This window comes from Phascolarctos cinereus, unplaced genomic scaffold (genome assembly GCF_003287225.1).
Source record: "Phascolarctos cinereus isolate Bilbo 61053 unplaced genomic scaffold, phaCin_HiC Scaffold_4;HRSCAF=312, whole genome shotgun sequence".
In the NCBI taxonomy this organism is placed as follows: Eukaryota; Metazoa; Chordata; class Mammalia; order Diprotodontia; family Phascolarctidae; genus Phascolarctos; species Phascolarctos cinereus.
The window spans coordinates 275,769,282-275,784,273 of record NW_027555847.1 but is presented as its reverse complement, the minus strand read 5'-3'; the positions used below and the strand labels follow the sequence as shown (position 1 = coordinate 275,784,273).

At 34.8% G+C, this 14,992-nt stretch overlaps 1 pseudogene; it reads left to right on the top strand.

The window, feature by feature from the left end:
• LOC110195896 (protein SDA1 homolog pseudogene) overlaps nucleotides 1–3,812 on the top strand; it is a 33,566-nt pseudogene extending 29,754 nt beyond the window's left edge.
• The last annotated feature ends 11,180 nt before the right edge of the window (nucleotides 3,813–14,992 follow it).

The window sequence follows — 14,992 nt, the reverse complement described above, 5'->3', positions numbered from 1 at the left end:
TCAGCAAGTGCTGGTTCTGGAGCTCTTGGCCCACAGATGGTGGGGGGAATCAGGTAGCTGATCAGAGGGAGATTGCAGGGAACTCTTTGCTGGCTCTGAGGCAAGAATCTCTTGCTTTGTTGTTTTTAGATCTTGTTTCAGTTGTGAGTGGAAGTCCTGGGGAGAGGAGAAGCACTGGCATAGCAGAACTTATGGCAGCAGTAGAGATGGAACCCTCCTCTCATTTCCAGGGCAGAAAATAGTGCTTGCGGTCACTCACAGACCAGAGCATAGGCCAGGAGAGGAGTAAACACATCACCTTAGATCATACCACCTTGAAAGAATTGGAAACTCACAGGTCCCTAGAATTATCTCTGAAAACAGCTGCACAAAAATCCTGAAGCTTAGGATAGTACACCCTCCACACTGTAAGCAGCGCCTACCTTAACAAAGAGTTAAAAAGTCAAGCAACTGTCTGGGAAGATGAGCCAAGGAAAAAAACTTAGACTATAGAATCTTACTTTTGTGACAAGGAAGATCAAAACATACAACCAGAAGAAGACAATAAAGTCAAAGCTCCTACATCCAGAGCCCCCAAGAAAAACATGAATTGGTGTCATGCCATGGAGGAGGTCAAAAAGGTTTTTCAAAAGTAAGTAAGAGAAGTCAAGGAAAAAATGGGAAGGGATATGAGAGTGATGCAAGAAAATCATGAAAAACGAGTCAACATTTGCTAAAGGCGACCCAAAAATACTGAAGAAAATAACACCTTAAAAAACACCTAACCCAAATGGCAAAAGAGGTCCAAAAAGCCAACGAGGAGAAGAATGCCTTAAAAAGCAGAATTGTGCAGATGGAAAAGGAAAACCAAAAGCTCATTGAGGAGAATAATTCCTGAAAAATTAGAATGGAGCAAATGGAAGCTAATGATTCTATGAAAGCAAATAGTATACTTCAATCTGCATTCAGACTCCATAGTTCTTTCTCTGGGTGTGAACTGATCCAACCATTCTGGAGAGTAATTTGGAACTATGCGTACCCTTTGACCCAGCAATATCACTTCTAGGATTGTGTCCCAAAGAGATCATAAAAATGGGAAAAAGACCCACATCTACAACAATAGTTATAGCAGCTCTGTTTGTGATGGCCAAGAATTAGAAAATGAGGGGATACCCATCAACTGAGGAATGGCTGAACAAGGTGTGGTGTATAAATGTAATGGAATACTATTGTACTATAAGAAATGCTGAGCAGACAGACTTCAGAAAAAACCTGGAAAGACTTATATGAACTGATGCTGAGTGAAGTGAGCAGACTAGGAGAACACTGTACACAGTAACAGCCACACTGTGTGTTGACTAACTTGATAGACTTAGCTCTTCTCAGTAAAGAAGGATCTAAGACAACTCCAAAAGATTCATGGTGGAAAATGCTGCCCACATCCAGAGAACTAAGGAGTCTGATTGCAGATTGAAGTATACTATGTGCTCTGTGTATCTGTCTCTCTCTCTGGTTTTGTTTCTTCTTTCTTGTGGTTCCTCCAATCCATAATAATTCTTCTTTACAACATTACTGACATGAAAATGTTTAATAAGAATATATATATATATATGGAGAAAGCCTGTATCAGATTGCATGCTGTCTTGGGGAGGCAGGCAGAAAAAATTTAAAACTCAAAAACTTATGAAAGTGAATGTTGAAAACCAAAAATAAATTAATTAATTTTAAAAACAATATTTTTTCACATCTATTTTTCTATGGGAGTTCTGGTATGTCATAAGTGGACTATGCAGTTTATTATTTGTTGTGATTTGATGGGCATCAGGAAGCTCTCACCCTACTCTTCCCTAAAAGATATGCCCCACCCAGTAATCCCCCAAATTCAAACACCACCATTTTTCTTGTAAAATGTTAACACTTTAGATATAAGATATCAGTTTAAGTAAATTGACTTATTAGCTTCTTTTCTGAACAAAAATGGTGTGGCACACATGTATACAAATTCACACATATATCTTCCTAAAATTTGATGTTGACAAAATACTAAATTTATTAATGTGTTTGTTAAAATATCATTGACTCAAATTACAAGAAAAGAGAAGTGGGACAAATTAAAGAGCAGTGTTCCTACTTTCAAGTTTTGCCTAGATTTGTTAGGCCTGGCTATAATCTCAAAACAAATCTTTGAATAATGCTAGGAATGATATCTAAAGTCTGGTCAGTCCTTTAGAGATCTCACATATTTTTCCTCATTTTCAGTTATCATGACTATGAGCATGATTTCTGAATCTATATCTCCTGTTCTGATCTTTCCAGCTGCCTCCAAGATATCTCCAAATAAGTGTCTCCCAATTACTTGAGGCTCACTTTGTCTAAAACTTAACTTACAATGTCCTGATAACCAGCTCCTCAATCATAAATCACGTTGCTACCCTCCCACCCTACCCCACCTCTTCATATTTGAACCTGCACTCTTTAAAATTTGTTTCACTCTGTCTTTTTGTGGGTTCTGCTGCTCTGGAATTTGTTTAGAGTCATTTTACAGGTATTTGGAGGAGTTTGGGGGAGAGCTCAATTGAGCCCCTGCTTTTACTCTGCCATCTTGGCTCCAGATGTATTTAATTTCTCAGGCATTCAGTTGATTCATGATCCCCAAGATTTTTCAGTGAAGCTTCTGAAGCAGCTGGAGACTTTAAAGTGAGATATGAAGTAAAGACAAAGCTCATGGACCTTAACTCCCGACTAGTGGGAATTAATTAGCTCTTTCTTTTTAGCTTCCATTGCTTCATACAGTAGTTCCTCCAGCCCCATAAGAGAAAGATTCTTCTCTTTGCTGCACAAGCAGCCCATTAGCTGGTACCCCTGGAGATTATCACATACTTGCTAATGACTGTGTCCAAAAGCTTTGTCACTGATGAGAACTCTGTGGAGGTTATGACTGTTGCAATCAGTGCTATAAAAGAGAAAATGGCTTGATGCCCTCTGGCTGTGATTGGAGATTCTTTCCAGGATCTGGCCCAACAAAAATCCTGTAAAGACAAGAATGTGATGGTGTCGGCTAGAACCTTGATTCAGTTCCTCTGAACCCTGAATCCACAGATGTTGCACAAGAAATTCAGGGAGCAAACCCACAGAGTCTTCTATAGAAGCAAGAATTCAAGAATATGGTGAATTAGATGCTAAAGATAACATTCCAGTGGCTGAAGCTCTTGATGTTGAGAAAAGAGGAAGCAGATGAAGAGGATGATTATGATGGGTGGGAGAGTGCCAGTCTCAGGATGGTGATGAAAATAGTGAGTGGGTCCAGGTACACCATTCTGCTGATGAAGAAAAACAGGAAATAGTTGAGAAGCTAGAGAATGTACCGATAGAGGAGTGAAAAGCCAAGGTGGCTGCAGTAAGCACCAGCTGGGTTCTCACCTAAGAAGACTTCTAGAAAATCCACCTTGACTGGTTGAGGAAAGAAATGAATGCCGCCCCCAGGAAATCCCAGAAGAAGAAGAATTTTGACATAGACAGTGAAGAGGAAGAGAGGGGAGAGTTGCTTTCCTTGAGGGACATTAAAAATCTCCATAAAAATAACCCAAGTTTGACAAAGAGATGAGACTGGCAACCAAGATGGCTGGGAAGACAGACAGAAAAGAATTTGTGAAGAATAAAACGAAGCTGAACCCATTTGCTACTTCTACATGTAAAGAAAAGAAGAAACAGAAGAATTTTATGATGATGAGTACAGCCATAACATCCAGTCCAACATGAAATGTTCCTTCAGAGAAAAACAGTTGACTCTAGGGGATGCACTTTTAAAAAAGAAGAAAAAGCTAAGGAAATAACAATCTCACAGGAGTGACAAAGTGCCATTTTTGCAAATACAAGACTCAAGATAATGATAAAAATGTAAACAGGAAAGGAAAAAAAAAGCTATTCAGTAAGATTAAACTTTTTACATCCCTACGTAGGAAGATGATACTAGAAACTCTTGAGAACTCTATCTCTATTATGGTAGTTAGAAGGAATATGCATAGATGGAGGGTATGGGTATAAGTTGACTTTGATGTGATAATATAAAAAAGGGATGAAAAAAGGATTGTAACAGGAGAAGGGGAAAGGGAAGGCAGAATAGGGCAAATTACAACCCAGGAAGGTGCAAAAGACATATCACAATAAAGGGAAATAAGAGAGGGGTGTGAACATTGTTTGAATATTACTTTCATTGTATTTGGCTTAAAGTGGGAAGAATATACACACTCAGTTGGGTATAGAAATTTATCTTACCCTATAGAGAAATAAGAGGGGAAAGAAAAGTGAAAGGGACATGGGGCTGATAGAAGGGAGGTTAGAAGTAGGAGTAGAAATGGGAAAGAAAAGGGGGCATCATATAAGGGAGGACAGATTGAGAATGATGGTGGTCAGAAGCAAAACATTGGTGAGGAACGACAGAATGAAAGAGAGAGAAAAGTATAAACAGGAGGGAAAATAGGATGGAGGGAAATACAGAGTAATCATAACTGTGAATGTGAATGAGATGAACTCTCCCATAAAATGGAAAGGGATAGCAGAGTGGATTAAAAACCAGAACCTAAAAATGTCACTTACAAGAAACATATTTGAAACAGAGAAATACACACAAAGTAAAGATAAAAAGCTGGAGAAGAACATATTGTGCTTCAGGGTAGCAAACCTGATCTCAGACAAAGGAAAAGCAAAAAAAAAATAGATCTTATTAAAAGAGATGAAGAAGGAAACTATATCTTGTTAAAATGTACCATAGACAATGAGGTAATATCAATACTAAACATATATTAAATTATTCTTAGGAGAGAAATTAAATTAATTATAGGAAGAAATAGACAGCCAAACTATACTGGTGGGGGACTATAACTTCTCCCTCTTAGAACTGGATATATATAACAAAATAAACAAGAAAAAGGTGAATAGAATTTTAGAGAAGTTAGGTATAGTAGAGCTCTGGAGAAAAGTTAATGGGGATACAAAGGAATATACCTTTTTCACAGTGATACGTGGAACCTACAGAAAAACTGACTGTATGTTAGGACATAAAAATGTCACAATATAATGCAGAAAGGCAGAAATATTAAATGCACTCTTTTCAGATCAAGATGTAATAATTACATATAATAAAGAGTCATGGAAAGACAGACTAAAAACCAATTAGAAACTAAATAATCTAATCCTAAATAATGAATAAGTCAAAAAACAAATTATAGAAACAATCAATAATTTTATCAAAGAGAATGACAATGAGAAAACATATCAAAATGTATGGGATACAGCCAAAGCAGTTCTTATGGGAAATTTTATAACTCTAAATGCATACATGATTAAAGTAGAGAAAGAGGAGATCAATGCATTCTGCATGCTACTAAAAAGAAATGCCAGAAAAAGAACACATTAAAAATATCCATTTAAATTCCAAATTCGAAAGTATGAAAATCAAAGGATAGATTAACAAAATTGAAAGTAATAAAACTGTGGAACTAATAAATAAAACTAAGAGCTAGTTTTATGAAAAAAGCAATAAAACAGATAAACCTTTTGTTAATCTGATAAAAAAAAGAAACACCAAATCACCAGTAGTAAAAGTGAAAATGGTAAATTCCCCAACAATGAAGAGCAAATTAAAACAATAATTAGGAGCTATTTTGACAAGTCTATACCAATAAATCTGATAATATAAGTAAAATGAATTAATATATACAATAATATAAATTTCCAAGATTAAATGAAGAGAAAACCAAATACTTAATAATCCCACTTTAGAAAAAGAAATTGAACAAGTCATGAATGAACTCCCTAGGGGGAAAAAAATTGTAGGGCCAAATGGATTTACAAGTGAATACTATCGACCATTTAAAGAGTAATTAATTCCAATACTATGTAAATCATTTGGAAAATAGGCAAAGAATGAGTTCTACCATATTCCTTTTATGAGAAAAATATGGTGCTGATACCTAATCCAAGAAGAACCAAACCAGAAAAAGAAAATTACAGAACAATTCCCTTCCTGATGATAGACACACAAAAAAAGTGTTAGCAAAGATATTACAGGAACTTACCATGAGGATAATATACTATAACCAGGTGAGATTTATACCAGGAATTCAGGGCTGGTATAATATTAAGAAAATGATCAGCATAATTGATCATATCAATAATAAATCTAACAAAAATCTTATGACTATCTCAACAGATGCAGAAAAAAAACTTTTGAGAAAATGTAGCACCCATTAATATTAAAAAAAAACTAGAGAGCAAAAAAAAATGAAGTTATCTTCAAAATCATTAGCAGTAGCTATCTAAAACCATCAGCAAGCATTATATGTAATAGGGATATACTACAAGCATTCCTAATAAGATAAAGGGTAAAATAAGGATATCCATTATCACCATTGTTATTCAATTTCGTAATAAAAGTATATTTAGCAAGAAGAAAAAGAAATTGAAGAAATTAGAATAGGCAATGAGGAAACCAAACTATCACTCTTAAAGATGATATGAAGTATACTTGTAGAATCCTAGAGAATCAATTTAAAAAGCTATTTGAAACACTTAACTTTAGCAATGTTGCAGGATATAAAATAAACCCATATAAATCATCAGTATTTGTATATATTACCAACAAAGCACAGCAAGAAATAGAAAGAAATTTTATTGAGAATATATATATATATATATATATATATATATATATATATATATAATATATATATATATATATATATATATATTATATATATATATATTTTAGACAATATAAAATATTTGGGAGTCCACCTTCCAAGGCAAACCTAGGAGCTATGTGTACACAGTTACAAAGCACTTTTCACACAAATAAAGTCAGATCTAAACAATTGGAAAAATATCAATTGCTTATAGGTAAGCTGAGCAAATAAAAATAAAAATGACAATTCATCTAAATTAATTTACATATTCACTATCATACAAATCAAACTAACAAAAAATTTTACAGAGCAAGAAAAATAACAAAATTCTTTTGTACGAACAAAAAGTCAAGAATACCAAAGGGATTAATGAAAAAAAAAAGGAAAGCAATTTGGCCTAGCCATACCAGAACTAAAACTATATAATAAAGCAGCAGTCATCAACACTACTTGGTACTGGCTAAGGAATAGAGTGCTAGATCAATGGAATAGATTAAGAACATGACACAGTAGTTAATGAGCATAGTAATCTACTCTTTGATAAACCCAAAGACTCCAACTTCTGGGATAAGAACTCAATATTTACAAAATCTGCTGGGGAAACTAGAAAAGAGTATGGCAGAAATTAGGCATAGGACAATATCTCATACCCTATACAAAGGTCTAAGTACCTTATACCAAGTCAAAATGATTGCATGATTTAGACATAATGCATAATACAATGAGCAAATTCAGAGAGCAAGGAATAATTTACTTGTCAGATCTGTGGAGAAGGGAAGAATCTATGACCAAACAAGAGATAGAGAATAGTATGAAATTCAAAATGCATCATTTTGACCACATTAAATAAAAAGGTTTTGGGCAAGCAAAGAAATACAGCCAAGGTAATTATTTATGATAAAGTTCTCATTTCTAAAATGTATGGAGAAATGAATCAAATTCATAAGAATATAAATCATTCACCAATTAATAAATGGTCAAAGGATATGAACAGGCATTTTTCATATGCAGAAATTTAAGCTATCTATAGTCATATTAAAAATGCTCAGAATCACTACTGGTTTGAGAAATGCAAATTAAAATAACTCTGAGGTAACACCTCACACCTTTCAGATCGGCTAATATGACAGAAAAGGAAAATGGTAAATATTAGAGAAGATGTGGAAAATTGGAACACTAATGCATTGTTGGTGGAGTTGTGAATTGATCTGAATATTCTGGAGACATATTTGGAACTATGCCCAGATAGCTAATAAAACTATGCATACCCTTTGATCCAAGTATACCACTTTGAGGTCTGTACATCAAAAAGGTAATAAAAATGGAAGAGGCCCATACGTATGAAAATATTTATAGCAGCTTTTTTGTGGTGTCCAAGAATTGGAAATTGAGGAGATGCCATCAGTCATGGAATGGCTGAACAAGTTGTGGTATATTAATGTAATGGAATACTCTCGCGGTATAAGGAATGATGAGCAGATAGATTTCAGAAAACTTTGAACAGACTTATGTGAACTGATGCTGAGTGAAGTGAGCAGTACCAATAGAACATTGTACAGAGTAACTGCAACATTGCTCCATGATCAACTACAATGGATATAGTTTTTCTTAGCAATACAGTGATCCAAGGCAATTCCAAAAGGCTCCTGATGAAAAATGCTAACCACATCCTGAGGAAGAGCAATGGAGTCTGAATGCAGATAGAAGCACATTATTTCTATTTTTTTAAATTTTTTTTCCTTCTTGTGTTTTTTTTTTCCTTTTTGTTATTATTCTGCTTTCACAACATGTCAATGTGGAAATATGCTTAACATGATTTTACATGTATAACCTCATGTGCTGTCTTGGGGAGGGGAGAAAGAGGAAGAAAAATGTGGAACTCAAAGTCTTACAAAAATGAATGTAGAAACTATCTTTATATGTAATTGGAAAAAAATAAAATGCTATTAAAAAAACCTTTATTTTTTTTTAACTTTAGCTCCAAATTTTCTTCCTTCCTCCTTATTCTCCTTATTGAGAAAGCAAGCAGTTTGATATTTGCTGTACCTGTGCAGTCATGCAAAACATATTTCTACGTTAGTCACGTTGTGAAAAAAAATACAGATATAAAAGCAAGTAAAATAAAGAAGTTAAAGAAAAATGCTTTGATCAGTATTCAGGCTCCATCAAGTCTTTCTCTGGTGATGTATAACATTTTTCATCATGATTCCTTTGGAATTTTTTTGCATCATTGGATTGCTAAGAATAGCTAAGTCATTCACAGTTGGTATTATGTACCATATTGCTGTTTCTATATATAATCTATTCCTGGTTCTGCTCATTTCACTCTACATAAGTTCTCACAAGACTTTTCAGGTTTTTCTAAGAGCATTCTGCCTATCATTTCTTATAGCACAACAGTATTCTACCGCAATCATATACAACTTGTTCAGCCATCCCTTGTTCTTTGCCACCAAACAAAGAGCTGCTATAACTATTTTTGCACACATATATCTTTTCTCTTTTGTTTTCTCTTTCAAATACAGACATAGTAGTGGTATTGCTGGGTCAAAGTGTAAGCATGGTTTTATAGCTCTTTGAACATAATTCCAAATTGCTCTACAGAATGGTTGAATTAGTATACAACTTGACCTACAGTGCATTAGTGTCTTAATTTTTTTCACATCACCTCCAGCATTTTCCCTTTCCTTTTTTGTTTTATAAGCCAATCTGACAGTTATGAGATGGTAACTCAGGGTTGTTTTAATTTACATCTGTCTATCATGATTTAGAGCTTTTTTCATCTAACTATGGATAGTTTTGATAACTTTGAAAACTGTTCATATCCTTTGATCATTTATCAATTGAGGAATGGCTCTTATTTCTACAAATTTGACTTGGCTCTCTATATATTTGAGAAATGAGGTCAGAGAAAAAAAAACTTGTAAATGTTTTCACAGTTATGATTATTAACTGCACATTTCCCTCCATACTATTTTCCCCGTTTATTTTATTCTCTTCTCCTTTCACACTGTCTCTTCATTAAAAAAAAAATTTGCTTCTGTTTTTTACCCCTCTCCTCAGTCTGTTCTCCTTTCTATAAACCCTCTGTTTCTCCCACTTTTCTGGACAGTAAAATATATAATTTTAATACCCAAATGAGTGTGTATGTTATTTGCACTTTAAATTAATTTGTTTAAAAGTAATGTTCACACTCTCCACTCTATCTCCCTTATTTTCCTCTCAGATGTAGAAACTCTCTTTGTGCTTTTTTTGGCAGATAATTTATTCCATCTTACTTCTCCCTTTCCCCTTCTCCCAATAGATTCTTCTTTCTCACCCCTTAATTTTATTTCTTTAGATAATTATCCCATGATATTCAAATCACACTTATTCCTTCTGTCAATATATACTCCTTTTAACTGCCCTAATAATGAGAAAGATTTTAAGAGTTTCAATATCATTTTCCCATTTAAGAATATAAATAGTTTAACCTTTTTGAATCCCTTATGATTTCTTTTTCTTGTGTACCTTTATATGCTTCTTCAGAGCTTTGTATTTGAAAGTCAAATTTTCTGTTTAGTTCTGATCTTTTCATCAGGATTGCTTGAAACTCCTCTATTTCACTAAATGTCCATTTCCCCCTGAAGGATATACTCAGTTTTGCTGGTTAGCAAATTCTTGCTTGTAATCCAAGATCTTTTTTCCTTCTGAATATTGTATTCTAAGCACTTTGACTTTTCAATGTAGAAACTGATAAATTCTACTCTCCCAACTATGTGTTCATGATATTTTAGGGGTTTCTTTTTGACTGCTTATAATATTTTCTCCTTGGTCTGAGAGCTCTGGGATTTGGCTATAACATTCCTGGAAATTTTCAATTTGGGTTCTCTTTCAGGAAGTGATCAGAGGATTCTTTAAATTTGTATTTTATCCTTTGGTTCTGGAAGATCAGGGCAACTTTTCCTGATAATTTTGTGAAAAAATGATATCTAGGCTCTTTTTGTTTTAGCATGGCTTTCAGGTAGTTCAATAATTTTTAGATTATTTTCCTTTCATCTATTTTCCATGTCATTTTCCACCCCCAATGAGATATTTCACATTTTTCTTTTTTTATTCATTTCTTTTTGTTTTATGGTTTCTTGCTGTTTCATAAGTCATTATTTTCCATTTGCCAAATTATAAATTAAGGTATTATGTTTTTTTAAATTTATTTTTATTTATGAACAATCACTTCCATAAGCTTTTGATTTTTAAATTTTTTCCCTTTTCCTTCACCCCTCCCTCACCAAGATGGCATGCAGTCATTTAATGTAGGCTATATGTATATATTCCTATTAAAAATATTTTCACATTAGTGATGTTGTAAGGAAGAATTACAACCAATAGAAAGAACCACCAGAAAGGGGAAACAAAACAAAACAGTAGAAAAAAATAGCAAACACTATGCTTCATTCTGCATTCAAACTCCATAGTTCTTTCTTTGGATGTGTATAGCATCTTGCAGTATTAGACTTTTGGAGATATCTTAGATCCTTGCATTGCTGAGAAGGGCTAAGTCTGTCAATATTAATCATTGCACAATGTGGCTATTACGGTGTGCAATGTTCTCCTGGTTCTGCTCACTTTAGCAGCATCAATCCATGCAAATCTTTCTAAGTTTTTTTTTTTTCTGAAGTCTTATAGTTTCTTATAGCACGATAGTATTCCATTACATTCATAGAGCACAACTTGTTCAGACATTCCCGATTGATGGGCATCTCCTCAATTTCCAGTTCTTTGCCACCACTAAAAGAGCTGCTATAAATATTTTTGGACATGTAGGTCCTTTTCCCATTTGAATGATCTCTTTGGGATACCATAATAGCACTAGAAATGCTATTGTTGGGTCAAAGGGTATGCACATTTTTATAGCCCTCTGGGAATAGTTCCAAATTATTTTCCAAAATGATTGAGTCATTTCACAACTCCATCAACAATACATTCATGTTCCAATTTTTCTGCATCTTCTCAACATTTATCATTTTCCTGTTTTATCATGTTGGCCAATCTGATAGGTGTGATGTGGTACCTCCCAGTTGTTTTGCTTTGGATTTCTCTAATAAGGCCTCATTTCAAAAATATATAGATAACTAGGTCAAATTTATAAGAATATAATACATTCCTCAGTTGATAAATAGTCAAAGATATGAATAGGCAGTTTTCAGATGAAGAAATTAAAGCAATTTATAGTCATATGAAAAAAAATCCTCCAAGACAATATTAATTAGAGAAAGGCAAATCAAAATGACTCTGAGGTACCACATCACACATATCAGTTACTGTAATCTCTTTATTGTCAAGGTTTTTTTTTTTTATTGTTCTTGTTTAATCATTTCCACAGTTTTTCTTGACTTTGAATTTTATTTTAAAGTTGAACTCTGCTGAACTGTTTGTGGCATCTGGCTTTCATGTACTGCTTTTATCAGAGCTAGGTCCAGATATCTGCAAGTTGGTAGTGCTTCCAAAGTGGTGTGATCATGAGAAAGGTACGGTCATTGTTCTTCTGGTCTGTGCTCTGGTCTTTACCCAGGAAGGTCTCCTGCTCCTCTGAAACCATAAGCACCAGTGCTCTTTCTGCCTTGGAACTTCAACGAGCCCCTGCTCCATTGTGACTGAACACAGGTGTTTCTTTCCACCTTGGAACTGTAACCCAGAACTGTTTGTAAGCAATAAATTTGCCAATCAGTGCTACCTGCATCCAGTGCCAGCAAAGGATCCCCTGTAATCTTTTTTGTACCTGTTGTCTGATCCCCATTCCATCTCTGGGTTAAGAACTCCAGAAGCTGGAGCTGCTGCCACTGCTGTTACAGCTTCCAAACCCAAAAGACCAGTGTTGCTGCCACAATTGGGGCTGGCTTTCCATTCAGTGTCATAGACTTTTTCTGCCTATATCCTAAGTTGTCTTAGGCTGGAAAAATGTCTCAGTCTGAACTTTTGTCAGCTCTGCCACTCCAAAATTTGATTTGGAGTTATCTTAAAACTGCTTGGAGTACATTGGGAGAGTTCAGCTGGGCTGCTTCTTTTGCTCTGCCATCTTGGCTCCCACTTCCATATTATTCTTAGAAATTTTGGTGTTATTCTACCAGAACCACCTCTTCCTTCAACCCCTCCAAAATCCATTTGGTGCTCATCCTGAAAGCCAGGTTTATTTTTTTCCTTTCAAGTCCACCAAATTTATCATAACTTTAGTCTTCTGACTTTTTATATATGGTTTCAAGTTGGTTTTGAACACTTAAAGATAGCCTTGACCTGCCATGTGTTTGTTTTGACTTGGTAATATAGTCTTCTACTCTTCCCTTGTCAGAAGTATTTTTGTTGAGTCATCTCTCAGTCATATTCAACTCTTCATGAACCCATTTGGAGTTTTCTTGGCAAACATACCAAAGCTGTTTGCCATTTGCTTCTCCAGCTCATTTTACAGATGAAGAACTAAGGCAAACAACGTTAAGTAACTTGCCCAGGATTACACAGGTAGTAAGTGTCTGAAACCAGATTTGAACTTAGGAAGAGGAGTCTTCCTGACTCTAGCCCCAGCATTTTGCACTGCAGCACCTAGCTGCCAGTCAAACCTGTACTTCTTCAGATTTTTTATTCTGGCTTTATTAACAGGGAGATATGGCTTATACAAATCTGATCCCCACCAACAGTTATAATTCTGCATCTTTTTAATTCCTCTCTTATCACTTATTTTACCATTAACTATAATGTATTCATTTATGGGCCGGCCACATTGATTGGAGAGGGCGTGAATTCAGAAAATGGATCATCTGAGCTGTCAAATTTCCTTCTTTCTTGTGATTTGAGGTTGAAAAGTATCAGATATGGTCAGAAAATGATCCTATAGCATAGTTACTAACTTTCGTTTGTTTCTTGACTCCTTACCCTTTCCCCCTCTCTTAGACAGTCTTTCATATATACTTATTTGGATCTGACTTGTGGAGATATAATTGTGGGTGTTCCAATGTACTACTTCTAATACTGAGGGATGATGTTGCATAGTACATAAATGTCTAAGCTATAGCCTTTTACACAAGAAGAAATGCTCTACAGTAGTCTTGCTTCTCACGTATGCTGTCTCTGTGACCACTGACAAGTTCTTTTAGTGCCCTGGGAAATACTCTAAGACCACTTGTTGGATTACTTCAGTAGAGTGAGTCTAAACATCAGTCATTCCACATCATGATGGAATCTCAGGTTAAGCCTCAAAACAAAACAATTACTACTTTTTTCTGATAATAACAGGGTGTTATATGTCTTAGTCACTTAACCAGTTATTATGTGTCCCTGGGCAGTCCATTTAACATCTTTAGTTTCTTCATCTCTAAAATGGAGGATATTAATAGCACTTCCCTCACAGGACTGTTGAGATGATCAAATAAGATTACGTATGTAAATTAAAAAAAAATTTGCAATGCTATATAGATACTACTTATTATTAATAATGACTGATATTTGTATGAATGATTTTCAGTTTTCACAATACTTCCTTTATAATTCTCTCAGGTACTGTAGGATGTATTATTTGCAGAGCATGGGGAAACTGAGGGATTGAAAGGTTAGGTGTAGCATACTGTAAAAAGAAAAGAAACAAAATTTACTTAGTTCAAATCCTAATTCTGTTGCTTACCAAATTTTGAAAAATGTCCCCCTCTTTTTCCTCATTTCTTCACACTACATTCCTCTTCTCCTTGATATTCCACCCTCTATTAAATAATCACCATTTACATATTGTTAAGAGGACAAAAGACAGTTTCCAATGATGTCTCAGTGACCAGAGGTGATATAAATTGAATTGATTGGTGTATTCAACCAGTAATTCAAGAATAATGCTCTACTGGTGAATCCTCATCTCCCATTAGGTCACAGCAAAGTTATTCTGAGAGAAAACACCACCTCTGATTAAGACTTCTCTTTGGAAGAGAAACATTTTTAAAAGCTATTGAACATGCAACTGCTTCCTTATCAGTTATTTAACAAGTATTTATTAAGCACTTGATTGCGTGCCAGGTGGGTAGCTAGATGGCTCTCTGGGTAGAGTGCTGGGCCCAAAGTCAAGAAGACTCACCTTCCTTTGTTCAAGTTCATCCTCAGACACTTACTAGCTATGTGACCCTGGACAAGTCACTTAATCTCTGTTTGCTTTAATTCACTAGAGAAGGAAATGGCAAATCACTCCAGTATCTATGCTAAGAAAACCCCATAGACAGTATGGTCAATGGGATAAAGAAGAATGAGAAACAGTATGACTAAACAAGAATAATATGTTGCAGACACTATGCTAAGAGTTGGGAGTACAGATAAAACCAAAA